At 39.9% G+C, this 15,048-nt stretch overlaps 1 long non-coding RNA gene across 1 annotated transcript in view; it reads right to left on the bottom strand.

Moving 5' to 3' along the window:
• LOC144025558 (uncharacterized) overlaps positions 1-13,076 on the bottom strand; it is a 52,633-nt gene extending 39,557 nt beyond the window's left edge. Inside the window, exon 1 of the long non-coding RNA XR_013284911.1 lies at positions 12,343-13,076. This is a non-coding gene — a long non-coding RNA (uncharacterized LOC144025558). The remainder of the gene's footprint in view (positions 1-12,342) is intronic.
• Between the last annotated feature and the right edge of the window lie 1,972 nt (positions 13,077-15,048).

Raw genomic sequence — 15,048 nt, 5'->3', positions numbered from 1 at the left:
GTCACGGACATGTCAACCAGTTCTTCAAAATGGGTCAACTGGATGACACACCCTTGAGCTTGGTTATGTGAGTAGGGAGATTGCTACAGGACAGCAATGTTCTTTTTGGCCAGGAACTGTCAGATGCTCAGTGTATCTTGCTTGAAATCATTTGTGACACCGGTCCTGCAACTTTTCTGACTCACCTCATACAAATATTTTCCTCGACCATGTCACAGCTTTGTTTAAGACTGTTTTGACTGACTGCGCGAAAACTTACATTGACAAATGCATCATTCCTCTTGAGAAATGTGAAAGTCAGACAAACAGGCATATATCATACGCTCGCATTCACACTTCCGAACAGTTTTAGAGTCAAATTTGAATTCAGAGCACTAGTGTTGCTTCTATTTCCCATTATAAATGAACCAGTCACCAACTCGGCAACACTGATGCTGGAGATTAAATAGAAACATGTGCAAAGCTACATTGACTGACTCGCTCCCGTGCATGTTGACAGCAGATGGCCATGTCAGCATGTCAGCAGGGCATTTATTGCTGTGGAGAAAACATTTGCAACATTTTTCGGCAATTTTACACCGAGGAAAGCCATAACGAGCAACTGTGGAAACAACACCGTCAAATGAGCTACTATGAGGGCTATTAGATCGCTCCTGTGAGTTTGGACCATTATTACAAGCTCTTATAAATATATAATTCTCCTGCAGGATGCTCAGCCTGTTTGAAATTTGCTTCTATATTTGGTGCGCGATAATTCCCATGCAAGGCAACGGATGCAATCACACAGCAGCTACTGCAAAACAGCAACAAAAGGAAATGTTCGCCACATCCAGACACACAAAGCTACAGTCTATCTTTCACGCATTGCATATGGAGTCATTTGCTATAGGGACCTGTTGTTAATCAAGTCATCCATTGTTAGGCCAGAGCACAAAGCCTCTGAATGATCCAACCATTATTTATACTACTTATCCTGTGCTGGGTCACAAAGTGCAGGAGCTGAGCAAGTAATAAGGTACAGAACAGTGTGCTGCTCTATATCCCTTACTTAATATCCAATATGTTCAAGGGTTGACAAGGCACATGGAAGGAGGCAGAATAAAACCTTTTCCACACGCGCATACACAGCATGGACACAAATGTGAAGGCTTTAAAAGCAAGTCAAGTGGAGTGACCGTAATGAAAAACTAGAAATGTGCGTGTGTGCCCAAGAGCGTATCGGAGGAGCAGTGAAAGCGAGTGCATGATTTTAAATCAGCAAAAGCGAGTGAGAGAGAGAATGGCGAAAGGGTGCAGCCGAGAGAAAATGGTGCAGAATTAGGAGATTAAAGTAGCGACAGGATTAGGCTCCAGGTTTTAATGATGTAAATGGAACAACTGTGACACATCATCGCCGGCCTTGCTCTCCTCTCTACCGCCTCTCCTTCGAGCACGTTTTCTGCTGATTGCACCCAAGCGACCTCTAGCCAGAGCTTTCTCATAAATGGCACACGTTTGTTTTTTAACATTCACCATTTCAAATATAGTAAAGTTCCTCTGAGGATTAGGGAATCAGAGGTGAGCCGTTGCTCCTCTATGTTGAGAAGGTGGCTTGGGCATCTGGTTAGGATGCCTCCCTGGTGAGGTGTTCTGGGTATGTCCCACCGGTAGGAGGCTCAGGGACATGCTGGGGAGACTATATGTCTCCTGACTGGCCTAGGAATGCCTTGGGATCCCGCCGGTTGAGCTGGACGAAGTGGCTCAGGAGAGGGGAGTCACGGCTTCCCCGCAACACGACCTCGGATAAGCAGTGGAAAATGGATGGATGGATGGATGGATGGATGGATGGATGGATGATCTGTAGAATGTGTAGAATTCAGATTTGAAACAGAAATCATGTGAATAGAAATCTATCCATTTACCACTTCACCACCAGTGACATCATCCATCCATCCATTCATCCATCCAGCCAGCCAGCCAGCCATCCAGCCATCCATCCATCCTATCCTTAGAGGGTCATGGGTGTGCTGGAGTCTATCCCAGCTGACTACAGGCAGTAGGAAGGGTACACCCTGAACTGGTTGCCAGCCATACATACAGTGTAAATTTGTCTCAAAGCAGGGTAGTTTGCTCGACAATATTAGTCTGCACTTTCTGTCTCATGGTGGCCTTCATGGGTCAAAAGGCTTAAAGTCAAAACATGGTCAGGATACTCTAAAAAAAAAATAATGCATAATTTTGAGTTAGCTTCAAGTTTCACTGACTAAAACCAGCTAATACATCAAAACCATGACCATAAATTCCAGGGTAATGTAGGACAAATGCTACAATTTGATATACTGTTATTTTACAAATATGTGGCACTTGGATGCATATTACATTTACTCACTTGTTGATTGTGCCTTTCCTTGACACTATTGTCTTAAATATGATGAGCATTTTTTTTCTTCATCAATAGACTAGTAAGAGAGTAATAATGATAAGATCACACATTTCATCAGTCAGTCATGACATGATGTCACAGAGGCAAACATCATTTAAAGACGCATACATGGTAGGGCGGTTGTTAAATAGAGGATTTTAAAAAATGCTTAACTTGACCAACTACACCACAGCAAGAATAACACTTTTTTTGTGTGTGTGTGATTGTAAAATCGTGTGAGACAATATGCCCATCTTTATGCTGGGTTTAGTTTTGGGTAACTTGGCCACTCAAACTGCGGAGGTTCTTCAGCAGCTTTTCTGCGAACCCAACGATGAGGGGAGCGAGCCTATTCAAGACCAACAAACTGATGATCTAGAAGATACACCTGGACTATCAACTTCAAGTTCTTGCATGAGAACAATAACTGGAAATGCAGTACAGATTGATCAAACCTTCACAGATTCATTGGATTCAGCAATCTCAATATTAACAAATATCCTGAGAAAAATTTCATCTGAAGATGATTTAAGTCCTGCTCCTGCTTTGCCTGATTCAGTTCCTCCATGCGCAACTGCAATGAGTAGCAATGAAGAATCTGTGAATGTCCCTCATTGTCCTCCTGACGATACACAAGGTAAAGCAACCTTTAGCATTTCCGACGTGACTGATGTTTTTAATCCCTCTGGAGATTTAGAAGCCTTATGTGTACACTCAGTGCCACCTGTTCCAAGCATGGTGGTAATAGACGGAAATGTGGACTCACAGTCAGGACTCAACAAGGATTCAACAACTTGTGCTGTGTTAAACATTCTAAGAGAGATACATTGTGGAAGTAGTTTAGAAACCAACACACTAACTACAGGCCCTTCTTCTGAAGAACACACTTTGACTACCCCCATGTGTCACAGTATATTCAATGATGCCAGTCTCACATGTGGAGATGACTGTGCCAGTGACCTTTCACATTTCGAGGCGACAGTTGCTACAAACTGTGAAACTGTGGCAGTGCCCTGTGATCCTACTTTCGGAGATGTACAGGATATAATTAACGGCATGCACTCATATCTGCTCGCTGAGATCGAATCCAATGGCGGTTGCTATTTTCCAAGTGATATTGACAATGAAGACTCATGTGACTCATCAAGTCAAATAAATGAGTTTAAAAATACATGCTGTTTCGAAATTACAGGTGTACCGGATCTAATTGTGGACACTGTAATGGCACTAAAAAGTACCAATCCAATTCACACACATGAATCGACAACTTGCAACATATCAAGCATGCGTTATGAAATTGATACTCTTGTTGGAACGGAAACCGCAAGTCCTCAAGCCGGATGTAAATTAGGTCTCACTTTTCAGGAAAACCCAGATTCAAGAAGCAGTCCCACATCCAGTCAGTTGGATTGCGTTGTGTCTGCTATAAATTTAGAAAATGTTTTTAAAAGTATGGAAGTTATAGGCAAAGCCGATGAGACCAGGAATGAATCTAGTAGCTCCACTTCAAAAGGACCAGAGGATACATTTGCCTCGACTATATCAACTACAGTAATTAATTTCAGTGATGATTTGAAACTTTCACAAGAGCCAGATGATGCAGTGACTGTCAAAGACAGCATGTTGGGAGTACATTTTGTTTCTACTTTCAAAGAACAACATCTAGCAACCAGTCCCATATCAAGTATGTTGTATTCAATCACATCCACCAGTGATTCAGATTCATCAGATGCTGATGAGGACATAGACATTATGGGTAGAGCTGACAAAACAATGTCAGAAGTTGGTGGCTCTGCCTCTAAAGACCAATACTTCACTCCAGATGTTGAAATAAAAGCGCAAGATGATGACTCTTGGGAAGCTGATTGTGGCCCTTCTTGCACAGACCAACATGATTCAAAGAGTCCCATATCACGTAAATTGGATTGCAACATGCCCGCCAGTGGTTCAGAGCCAAGTACGTAATGTGAAAAATGATGATTCACCAACCAGTCCCATATCAAATATGTTGCACTGGATAAATCCACCACTGAATTTGAATCAGGAGGTGCTTTTGGAAATATGGGCACTGACATCACGGTCGATGGTCGTTCTCCGAATTTCAAAGAAGTAGATGATTTGATGAACTTGATTCAACAATAAGTCACATATCAAGTATGTTGGATTGGATCACGTCTACCAGTTGTTTAGAATCAGAAATTGCTTTTGAGAGCAAGAAGGCTGGTGGAGAAGCAGAGGAGACCATGTCAGAATAAAGACCCCCTTCTTCCAAAGAACCAGAGGATTCAAGCACCTCCCCTGTAACATGTACAATTAAACCTTTAGTTGGTGGTTTCAAATTACACCGGTTCTACCAACTCCAGAGGTTAAAGTAATAGCAAATGTTGAGTAATAGAATGTGCTCATACTTTCCAAGAGCAGCACGATTCCGAACAATCAGTCCTTTTCAAAGTATGCTTCATTGAATCACATTCAATAGTGGTTTAGAATCAACAGCTACTTTTGGTGACTCTACCAAGAACACTATAAAGCATCAAGAATCAGTCCTATATTAAGTTTGTTGGATTTGCCACAAACCTCAACAGTTGCAGTTTTAGCAATAGACGACACAGTGGAAATCCATGTTTGGTCTTACTTGCCAAGATTCACAAGCTAGTCCCATATCCAGTATGTCGGACTGGATCACATCTCCTAGGAGTTTAGACTCAGCAGCTGCTGCTGAAAGCATGGAGGTTATGATTAAAGATAAAGAGGCACAAGCAAAAACTAGTAACCCTTTTTTTTTCGAGAAAAAAACAAAACAACCCAGGATTCATCTCCCTCCGTTAGGTTAATAATCACGAAAATTCAATTGATGATTTAAAATCTTAACTTATGCAAGTAGCCTCAGAAGTTTAAGAAATAAAAATATGCAAAAGATTTGGAAGTCCATTCTAATGCCTTGGTCAGACTACACGAAAACAGCCCGATTTTAGCCCAACCGACGTGTCGCGGACAAACGGGGCATGTCGTAAACGATTTTGGGTTGTCTTGACGCAGCATCGCCTGTGTAATGTGACATGTTCAACGATTGGTCGTCTGTTGTCCGGGACGGTTCACGACCATCGCGACGAAAAAGTCTAGCACGTTGGAATTTTTGCTCGTCTTGACGCATAATGTGACATACCTACGTCGTCGTCCGTTTGATTCCACAGCATTGACCAATAGCGGGAGGGAACAAAACGTCACACACTGAACAGCACTTTATAGCTCTTTTAATTTATGTATGTATGTATGTATATGTATTCATTTATTTATTTATCCCCCGGATATCTCATGGGATGGGACCAGACAGGTGCAACTCGGAGGGAAAAAAAAAAAAAAAAACGCCCCGCTGCAGCGCTACGGCTGAGCGCGCACGCCTCCATGCAACCCATCGTCAGGCAATGGCGACGTGAATAGAGGACCAAAAAAAATATATAGCCTATATTGTGACTGTTGTTCTAATAATTTCAGAGATTTGGGCATATGAGTAGGGATGGGCACATATTTAGTGAGGATCGATCACATTTTCATATAGTCGGGCCAGGCCTGGCCGCCTTGTCACCCACTCTCACTTGAAAGTTCCCCCCCCCCCCTCAGAGTGAGTGGCGTACTATCCAATGCACCATACTAAAACAGGTCAAATATGAATAAATTAAGCAGTATAAAAAATGCTCAAACAATATAATATTTCAGTGTTTGATAAAATAATAAAATAAGATGTCATCCTGCAAATTAACATTACCCCGGCACATGTAGGTCTAAATAAATACAGTGTTGGCTACTAAATCATATTTTAAACACTATTGAGGAGCAGGGAGTGCAAGCAATCTGCTCACATCACACTTGTCCCATGCATGCTCCATTCACGCCGTGCCTCTTTTTTTTTTTTTTTTGGTTCCACCTACCCGACAAACAGTGGTCGACGTGTCTCTCTTGGCAAGACAACAGGCGATGATCGGCTAGTGTCTTGTCGCGTTCAGACTTGTAGTGTGACTACACGCTCTATCCACGACACGGAGCAAATTTATCGGGTTAATGTGACAGCGCAACTGTCGTGTAAGACAAAAAAAAATCGCGTAGTCTGACCTCGGCATTAGTCATACTCGCTATGGGCAACAGGATTCACCAACCTGGGTCAAATCACGTGCCTGATGAGATTAGCTCCAGCGTTGGAGTCAAATCAGTAACTATAGGCCCAAATCCACTTGATTCATTTATGGCAGCTGAGGCAACAGGAGATGATACTGTGGCAATACCTATTTCTAATGTATGATAGACAGGTTTCAATAGCTAACACATTTTTCAAGTATACTAGATGAATTTAATTCAACTGACACTTTACAAAAGCTGAATTAACTCCTGGCATTTTATGCATAGCAGCATTAGCCAGAAAAGCTCTGGCGGCAGATAGTAAGTCTGCTTTCAAAGTTTCACAAGATATGAAAACATTTACCATGTTCATTATGATCAAGCTACACATATGTTTCCATGTATTGAACTGGCTAAATGTGACAGATTGAAAGAACTGTCCACTGTTAACTCTCAAGATCTTCATGATGACATAAAAAGTGTATTTCATGAAATCCATTCAAGGGAAGTTTTAGAAAAGCTGGATCAATGTAGACAACACTAGACAGTAGATACATTGCGGTAATGAGTGAAGATAATGTCTCATTGGGAATTCTGTCTTGTTCTCATTTCCCAGAGCAACCTGATTCATTTACTGTGCCTTCGAGTGCGCTTGATGAGATGAAATCCACAGATGGCTTCAAATCTGCAGCTGTTTCACCATGTGCAAGTCTTCAGTCCCTTGAAGACAGACATGGCGACGACGACGCAGTGAGAAGAGCTCGTGGACTTTGTTCCAGTGATTCTCAAACATCAAAGGACTCCCAAATACCTAATGCAGTTTCTGAGACCTATACCATTAATTACACATTGGAAGAACTGTCTTCTCTTTATTCCCAAGATTTACACGATTCTACCTGGCCTACCTCAGGTGAGCTGGATGAGATCAAATCCACAGATACATTAGAAGCTTCAGCTGTCTTACTCAATGCAAGTCCTTGGTGCATGGAAGCCAACCCTGGAGATGATGAGGCAGTTGCAGAAACTGAAGAACTTTGCTGCAGGGATCCACAAAATTCAACTAATTTCCCCATTTCAAATGCACTTTCTGAGACACATACGACTGACGGTTTAGAAAAGGCACATGAACAAACAACCCAAGATATTCCATGCATTGAGTTATTGCCTGAATATGATGATGGTGTAGAGGAAGAATTGTCTCCTCTTAATTCACAAGAGCTCCATGATTTAACAAGTTCATTTCATGAGATCAATACAAAGAATGATTTGGAAGGTAAATTTATGAAACCATCAACCACTGCTCCATGCAGTGAAATAATGGATGAAGTGGATGTCACTTTGGAAAAGTTGTTTAATTCTCTTTTGCAAAAACCACATGATTCAGAAATACGGAATACACCAAGTGCGCTTGATGAGATCACAGCCAAAGATGGATTAGAATCTGCATCTTTTTCATCACACACAAATTCCGAATACCCGTACATGGAAAGTGGACTTTCTAAAACCTATGTCTCTGATGTGTTAGAAACCGCGCATATGCTCCCAATCCAAGATGTTCCCTGCATTTCAAGACTATCTGAATATGGCACATTTGAAGAACCATCTCCTGTTAAATCTCAAGAGCTGCATGACTCAACAACTTTCAACATATCAAGTGCACTTTCTGAGACCTATACTACTGACTATTTCGAAAAGGCACATCAGCAAACAACCCAAGATATCCCTCATTTTGAGTTATTGGCAAAAGATGAGAATGTATTAGAAGAACTGTCTCCTCTTACGTCACAAGAGCTCAATGAATTAAGAAGTTCGTTTCATGAGATTGATTCCAATGATGACTTAGAAGATGAATTTATGAAACTATGGAATGACATGGATAAAGAGAATGTCACTCCAGAAATGTTTACTAGTTCTCCTTTCCAAGAGCCACATGATTCAGAAAACTGGATTACGCCATGTGTGCTTGTTGAGAACACAGCCAAAGATGAATTCGAATCTGCAGCTTTTTTACCATGCGGAAATCCTGAATACATGGAAACCGGATTTTCTAAAACCAATGCCTCTGATGGTTTAGAAACTACACATGTGTTACCAATCCAAGATGCTCCCTTCATTTCAAGACCACCTAAATATGAAGGCATATCCGAAGAACTTTCTCCTGTACAATCCCCAGAGCTGTATGACTCAACAACTTTCAACATACCAAGTACATTTCATGGTATCGAATTCGTTCAGGACTCCAAAGCTGAATTTATGCAACCAATTCCACATTTTCCATCGTTCCCAGAAATAGATAAAGATGATAACACTCCGGAAACACTTTTTAGTTTCCCTTACCAAGAAGAACACTGTTTAGAAACCTGGCCTACTCCAGTACGTGATGACTTCAATTCTGCAGTTTTTTTTCCACATGCAAATGTTCAATACATGGAAGCCTCATCTGAGCATGACCCTGTCACAGTAATTAGTGGACCTTCTTCCAGAGAACAATTTCATTCAAATGACTTCCAAATTCCAAGTACACTTTGTGAGACCAATCCCACTGATTTAGACACTGAACATACGGTACCAACTCAAAATATTCCATGAATTTAAGAATTGGCAAACACGGCAGGATGTAAGAACACGTCTTCTCTTAATTTCCAAGATCCACATTTCAACAACTTTTAACATAAATACATTTCATGACATCCATTCCAGTGAAAAAAAAAAGATTCATTCGCCCAAGATGTTTCATGCATTCCAGTAATGAATAATGATGCGGCGTCTTTAGAAGTACTTTACATTGTTCATTTCCAAGGACAATCAAGATTTAGTTAACCGGCCTAGTTCAAGTGTGCTTGATGAAATCAAATACACAGATGGATTAAGAACAACAGCTGTTAACAGCTGCATGTAACTGCTCAATACGAGGAAGCCATATCTGGAAATGATGAACGATGAATGATGGTGGTTTAAAAGCTGCATACAAGCTAACCAATTCCAGACCGATTCCAAATACTCAACACATTGCCTCAATTGAGAAAGACAGTTACCCTTTAGAAATGGTTGCTACTTTTCCTGGCCTAATTAGAAGTGTGTTTGATGAGATATGATCTAAGGCAGGGGTGGCGAGATCCGGTCCTCGAGGGCCGCATTCCTGCTGGTTTTGGATATTTCCCTTCTTCAACACAGCTGATTCATGATCAGCTCATCAGCAGGCTCTGCAGAATCCTGATAACGAGCCTGTTAATTGGAATCAGCTGCACTTCGAGTAGGGAAATCTATAAAACCTGCAGGACTCCGGCCCTCGAGGGCCGCAGTTTGCCACCGCTGGTCTAAGGATTATTCAGCATCTACAGGTGCACTACCAGCTTTCCAGTGAAAGCCACGTCAAGAATTGATGACACTCGTGAATGTACTTCTAGAGAGCACCAGGATAGGACAAATCCACAAATCAACAATTACGACTACACTTCATGGCAACAATCTCCCTGTTTGGTTTAGAAGTTCCCCATTGGAGATAAGCTTGGTCTGATGAAGTCGCACTACTTGCAGAGATTCACATGATTCACCATCCTTCATCAGTCCAAGTATTACTGAATATCCCCCAATTATCCAGGATTCAACAAGCCATGTCTGATCAGTTCTGCCGGATGAGCTTCATTCCTTGTATGTTTGGAACCTGCTGAATAAGACGCCACTTTGAAGTGCATGGGAGCTACAGATAGAATTGAGCATGTTGCTTAGCAGTTCCAGACAATAATAACACTGTGGAATTGTAGTCCAGTCCCACTTAACAAAATCATTATGATGAAAAATCTCGCCTATACAACTGCTGGATCTCATCATACCACTTGACCATTATGTGTCATTTAACAACCAACTTATCTTGTCAAACTTGCTGTAATAAGCTCTTATCATGAAAATATAGTTGTATGCATAATAACCTTTTTTTTTTCAAATTAAATATTTCACTGTTTTGCTCTGTTCTCTATTCTTGGGAAGCAACGCATTTGACACAAAAACACAAGTAGAAAATTGTATCTTGTTTTTGTGAAGCAGTGCTATTATTAAGAGGGATTTCTTCAGGATTTCATTTTTGACTGGGCAACTGGATACGTTAGTGTGACCAAACATCATCTTTAACCAGACATGACGCTTACAAAAAAAGACCAGTTTCCATTGTTTTTCACGGGACCAATTAGCATGCGTTAAATCTGTCCGACGCTTTGCGCAACAAATGGGAGGCAGAGTGCATCGTGTTGTAATCAGAGTATGTCGAGAACACAGAAAAGACAATTTGTGGAAGACAGCAAGCGATAAAATGGTCAGAGAAAACTGCTGCTGAAATGGAATATGAATAATATATAGTGCAATATAATAATAAATCAAGTAATATGGCATCCTGTTCATTGTTGTTTAAGTGCTGAGATGTGTTAAGCTCACCTGTAGCGCTCTGCGCTCCCAAACTGGAGACATGGTCATGGTGCGGGTTCGATCCCTGACCTTGCCAGTTGATTTATAACATTATGCCATTATTAATTTGTCAAGACTGTTATTTTGGTTTAATTTCTACCAAATAGAGAAATCGTACATTCAAATGTATGACATTTAAGTATTTCAAGGCCTCTTTTTTTTTTTTTTTTTAAATAAAAATATGGTCACTTGAGGATAAGTTCTACTATTCAGTCACAAACCAATAAAAAATTAAAGATCTGAGAAATCCAGTGACATTCTGGCTAACCAAAATGTGAATGTGAGACTAATCAGCTTGAACCCATCAGGTGATCCAGATTTGCAGTTTGATCTCCCGTCCTTAAAAATGTTCCCCCTGTACTACTGTACCTCTTTAATTCAAAGGATATTTTAACCATTCTCTTTGTTGAAATGTAGAGGCTGCAGAAAACTTTTCATCGTGCCCGTAAGTCTAAAGGCCAACATCAGAAGGTTGAAGCCAACAAAAAAGAATTCACAAGTGGTGTCCCAGTGAGAGCCCCGAATGCAAATCAATTGAATTTTGGACAGTAGCATGCAGCTTCTGCCACAGTTAACTACAATTTGAATAATAGGAACTCTTTTTTTTTTTTTTTTTTTTTTTTTTCCCGTCCCCTTGCATGCATTCTAATGGGCTTTGATGAAACTGGAGAGTCTAGACAGGGTGCTGGCGCTTCCCCAAGCCAATGCTGTGAGATTAGGAATGCGAGAAAAGGAGCTGATGAAGCAATACTTTATTGACCTGCCAAGTAAAAACTTTTCTATGGATTTCTTTGCAATCAGCAGCCAGTTGGAGCTGGCTGGAGTGTTGACGAGAGTGTGAAGTGCAATACGGAGCAAAAGGTTGATCCCATCGTGCAGTTTGTAAGACGAATATCCTGCTTTTTAGGGACTCTTTAGAACCTAACTAAGCTGCTGGTAATCTCAAAGCAGGACCACATGTCTGTTGCACTTTAGCTGTTGAACGCCCCTATTTACATAGTTAATATTAAAAGTCTACACAACTCTGTTCAAATGGTAGGCTTTTAGATATAAAAAAAAAATAATAATGAGATCAAGCTAGGCCTAAATCATTTCCACCGTTAGTGTCCTATATAAAAGAAAAAAATGTGAGGGTAGTAAAAAATGAACTGAGAAATGTTGAAAAAGTGTGCACCTGGGGAAGTGATTGCATTCACTTTAACTTTATTATAGTTCAAGAAAACAAAATAATAAAAAAACAAAATTAAAAAAATAATTAATAAATAAAAAAACGATAGTTGCATAAAATATATTGACAAATGTCCATTGTCTTTGTCTTTGTCAATTAATTTCACACATTATTTTTGGGTTGATTTAAAAGTATTACCTACCTCTTATTTACACTGTACGGCACCTCAATGTTCGACTGTGGCTTGGAAAAATGTCACCCAGCCATACGAAGAAGACAGGAAATTGTTGTTATGTGTACTTCTTCTTCCATTGATCCATTGATGGTTGAACTCATGGGACACAGAGACAAACAAAAAATATGAATTTCTGGTATTTTAGTCTCCAGTTAAATGGTTACAGGTAGCTTCCTATTTGAGGCATCAAAATAGCATACCATACTTTAGAATACAGTTGAGTTTTGGCCACAGAAATTGTACAATTTAGTTAAACTAAAACACAAACCTTAAAGTTGAACACTTTATTGCCAACTCAACAACAATGCTGCATTTATCTATCAAAATAAGTACGAGCAAGTTATTGCAGAAAATGCTACAAATAAACAAACATGCTAACATTAGCTTACCTGGTAGCTTAGCTCAGCTCTAGTCTGGACAGTAAAGTATAATTCAAAATGCGTTGTAAAGTCCATTTTCTCCCGCCCTCATTCCCTCTTAACTATGTTTGTATTTAAATCGATCAACAGTCACGTCAAGAAGAAATAAATACAAAATACTGTACCCGTTTGCCTTCATTTTTGCTGCTAGCATGTTACAGGAGTGTAGAGGGAAGTGGAAATATCTCACATCACACCACTTAACAGTCACAGAAAGTATACATTATATACTAAAATAATAAAGATATCATCCTAGTACTCAAATCGTCACCTGTTTGGTGAAAACTCCAAAATTATTCTGTTGAATGAATGTCAACAGGTGCCAACACATTAGTTGTACAATCTGCCACCTAGTGGAAGTGCATTTAATTGTTCTACCTGTCACGACACATCACTGGCATCGATAGATAGATGAACAAATAAATATGTATTATTTATAGTAAATAATAACTTTGGGATTTTATCTAAGTGAAATTGGGTACTTTTCCATTCTGTGGCACAGTGGTTGGGAATCACTACAATGTAAACTAAAGAGCAGTGATTTAGCTCATGCTATTCAATATCTTTATCCATCAAACTTATTATACTAATATGACAGTTAAAAATGTTGGCAGATAAAGTACTGGTCTGCAGATGTATGATATCAGTGTCCTAGTGTCTAATGTAATATAATGCAAACATATAAATAGGGATTGGAAAATGCGGCTAGCTAGGGAAATGCAAATGAAATTAGAATGACAAGGTGAAAGGAAATGCGGCCCTACGCACACACCTGTTCATTCCCCACAGAAAGCGGCTGAACAGTTTATGCATTGGTTCACACAGTTATGTCATTATTATTCCCCACTCTGGCCCCACTAAGAACCCATTTTGCTTCGCGGTACACTGCATTCTCTGGCTCAGCCATTGCGAGCTGAAAGATAATGTAATCACAAAAATGGACAAAAAAAAACGGCTCAGCCTTTTAATCATAAGCATTGGAGACGGAAAAAGCTTTGAATTCGACAGTGACGGCTTCGACATTTTGGATGATTATCAACAGGAAGTTCAGCGCTCGAAAAAATATATACTTTTATCGCTTTATCCTGCAGGCGTGCGCATTTCTTAAATGTTGAATGTGAGTCATCCTCGGAGGAAATGTAATGATTTGGTTGGTCACATTCAGTCTCTTCAATCTTCTTGTTTTCTTACTTAGAAAGCCTTGTGGAAGTATTTTTGCAGATGCTTACAGCTCTAGACTTACAAGTGTGCAATTTTCATGTTCTATTCATCTTCCTTCCACATATGAAAAACGTGCATCAGTTTCATCGCCGACTCCAAATGGTTTAAAGATTTTGATGTCGGCAACCTCGTCCAGGAACCTGCTCTTAATCACTCAACACTTTTTTTCCACATTCACGCTTGAAAAACAAAACAAGAGTTTAAAATAGATCATAGTTGGTTCTCAACTTCTCACACTAAAATAATTCATGACATGGCGTGCATGAAAATGTCTAAATAACAAAATGGTTATACTGTAGCTCCTTTTCGGCTCCACCCGCTCTCACGGTAGCAATTAAAAATGTATACTATTGGGTTTTTTACTTTAACAAATAGAATTTCAAGAGGAGAAGAAAACTGTAGTTTCACTAGTAGAATTTAGCTGTACTAATTACACAATATTTGTTGATGCTTACTTACTGTATTGTTAAACAATTAAGTGTCAAAATGGCTCATGACTGCATTTGTGGAGAACCACCCAGTTTCCAGTCGAAAAATGTCAAAAACAAACAAAAAAAACCCATAAAAAATACTGAAATCATAATGATCTCAAATTTAGCCAGTGTGAAATCTGTATCATGTCTGGGTCATGCAAGGGTCATGTTTGGGGTCATGAACGTGAGGTCAAGTGTCTGTGTGAATTGTTGTTTTGAACTGATGTAATCGGCATCTAGTTTCAACTGGTTTAAGCTATGTGATGTATGAGCTATGTGATGTCAAGAATCTTGAATCGCTTTACTTGATCAACAGCCAATCAGATAATTCCATGTCAGTCCTGTTACCCACATGTCTAGCCACAACCAATCAAATCGATTCGTTGTCTATATAAGCCTTCTGAGAAGTGTGTGTCTTATCCACCAAAGGGTGCTAGAACTTCACAAATGGAGATCAACCTGCCTTTTTTTCTTTTTTTTTAACAGATGTGCTGTTTTAATATTTAATATCATGACATGACGCCGACGTTATATTGTGGCAGTTTTAATATCGCGATATC

Source organism: Festucalex cinctus, chromosome 9, assembly GCF_051991245.1.
Source record: "Festucalex cinctus isolate MCC-2025b chromosome 9, RoL_Fcin_1.0, whole genome shotgun sequence".
NCBI lineage: Eukaryota > Metazoa > Chordata > Actinopteri > Syngnathiformes > Syngnathidae > Festucalex > Festucalex cinctus.
The sequence above is the reverse complement of the archived record's forward strand: the minus strand, read 5'-3'. Positions and strand labels throughout refer to the sequence as shown.